This window comes from Nycticebus coucang, chromosome 8, assembly GCF_027406575.1.
Source record: "Nycticebus coucang isolate mNycCou1 chromosome 8, mNycCou1.pri, whole genome shotgun sequence".
In the NCBI taxonomy this organism is placed as follows: domain Eukaryota; kingdom Metazoa; phylum Chordata; class Mammalia; order Primates; family Lorisidae; genus Nycticebus; species Nycticebus coucang.
This window is the reverse complement of record NC_069787.1, coordinates 49525248-49527692: the sequence shown is the minus strand read 5'-3', so window position 1 is coordinate 49527692 and position 2445 is coordinate 49525248. Positions and strand designations below refer to the sequence as shown.

Here is a 2445-nt window from a genome sequence, read left to right as displayed (position 1 = left end):
TTGAGCATCTTTGCAACTGGGCTGCTGTAAACATTTGAGCAGAAATGTCCTTCTAGTAGAATGACTTTTTTTCTTCTGGGTAGATATCTAGTAATGGGATTGCAGACTCAAACAGAAGGTCTACCTTTATTAGAGAACTCTCCATACTTCTTTCCACAAAGGCTGTACTAATTTGCAGTCCCACCAACAGTGCAGGAGTGTTCCCTTAAAAATAAGGAGCACATCACTAATTTGCATGTCACCCTGACTCAGGGGCCACGCTAGTCTTCTCTGTATCACCCCCATTTTAGTCTGTGTGCTGTCAAACCCAGCATGGCATCCTAAAGGATCTTGATCCTAGCAATAGACTTTGAAGTAATCAAAGAGCTCCAGGATTTGTTTATAGTATTTTTTTCTGTATCCAATTGTTCAATCTACTCAATTCATTCTTTAATCATTTCTTGAAAAACATTATTTGTCAGGACACTATAAAGATAGATAATCCCTTTATTTACTTATAGGCTGTTATGCCTAGTCCAAAGTCACGTATTTTTTTCCTATTGCCTTAAGAAAACTTGGTAATTGAATAGTGAGTGGATGACAATCTTTTCATTTCTATTATACGAACCCTCAACTCCTCATTACACTCACAGCCAAGGAAATATTAATCAGTTGCCAATAAACAGCTCTGTGCTGGAGTTTGCATATGTTTCTCCCAGAAATAACATATGCTTCAATGAAAACTGCAGAACCTCACTCACTAGAGACAATATTTTTGTCATTAAAAGTTTCTTTTTTTTTTTTTTCCTTTTTTGTTATGGCTGAGCTATCAGTTAAAACATAAAAAAGTCAGCTGGAATTTGGAAAGGAAAAAGGTTGGTTACTCATTTCAATTTTTCAATGAATGTCCTGTGGGCTGACTACATAGAGGGAAAATATACTCACGCCTAATCTGAATGCTATAATTGATAAAAATCATAATTAAGAAGAATATTTCTAAAGTCTGCTTAACCAAATGGGAACATGCCTTTAGTATGTATTAGCTATAACCTCTCTAACCCTCTAAAATGGGAATATTGTACTATTAATTTTCACATATAGGATTGCTGAGAGGAAAAAAAAGAAAATGCACACAAAGCGGTTAGCACAGCTCTTGGTGTATACAGAGATGCAGTGAGTGAAGCTGATGTGATTATCAAATTCTTTCATCTGATGTTCACATTGGTTTTTACAAATTAGGAAACTGAGGTTTAGAGATGTTGAAAGAGCTTTGTCCAAAATTTCCCTATCTAATGAGTGCCAGATTCATATTAGTTTCCCAAACTAATATTCTTTTGGTATTGACTAGTTAATTACTAGTTAATTGTTTTGGTATTAACTAGTTAATTACCAGTTGTAGACGCATCTGTCTCCTGTGGCAAGCAAGGTTTCTGAAGAAAGAAGCTGCCTATTTTTGTGCTGTTGTATTCCCTGCCCACAACTCTGGGCACATGAAATGTCTTTGATAAGAATCAACAGAAAAAAATAAAGCAATGAATTTTATAAGCATAATTTTCCCATCAGAGAAAACTGTGATTGATCCCCCAAATAATTACATAGAAAGTTAGACATATTTATTTTTAAAGACTTCCATATGCAACTTGTAGGCATCTTCTACATATCATGTAATTAGTCTTCAGCCGTTCATGGGGTATTTGTTAATTCCACACACACATGTGTAGTTATTGATCCTATTATGAATTATGGCACCAGAGAACGAATCCAGCTGCTCCAAATGTTTTCTCCTGGACTGGATCCATAGAAATTTCTGCTGACAGAGTATCAGAACTCATACTTCCTAATTCCCGACCTGGCAAAGCAGTGAGAATCGTCACTAGTATGTGAAAATTTGGGAGGTAACAATATATATGCAAATGAAATAACTGTTGGCAAAGTAATCATTGTTACTCACTAGGAGAATTAATGGTTATAGTCTGCCCTGTTTTCTGTTGAGGTTTTATTTAATTCTGTGGCATGTATTAACAGAGGAAATTAATTTGGGTTTAATTATTGTGTGTGGCTGTTAATTGCACAGTTACAATGAATATTTAGTTACACTGAACCACCAACCCAGCAACTTTGCTGACACACGTGTGCTGACAGGGAGTCTCTGATGGAGGACATGGTACCTGCTGGGCAGGTTCCAAGTGCAATGTCATGAGTAGTAGGTTGGCATGGTTTAAGGAAAAAGGCACTGGGCCTAGAGGTAGAATGGCACACTACAAAAAACTTGTGTATCCTTAAACTTTCCACTAGAGAATAGCAGGAGAAAACCAATTTACCCCAGGAGTTTATTTTAAGAATTCAATGAATTAGTACATGTCAAAACAATAGTAAAGCATCGGCTTTAAATGAAAAGAATCTACATAGCAAACATTTTGTGTGTCCATTTAATGATAACTTTATTTAATGAGTCAATTAGGATGA

The 2445-nt window shown here is 35.8% G+C and overlaps 1 non-coding gene across 1 annotated transcript; it reads right to left on the bottom strand.

The window, feature by feature from the left end:
• Nucleotides 1-207: 207 nt before the first annotated feature.
• On the bottom strand, nucleotides 208-313 carry LOC128592957 (U6 spliceosomal RNA). Its single transcript, XR_008382160.1, has one exon. It is a non-coding gene; the product is annotated as a U6 spliceosomal RNA (small nuclear RNA).
• Nucleotides 314-2445: the final 2132 nt, after the last annotated feature.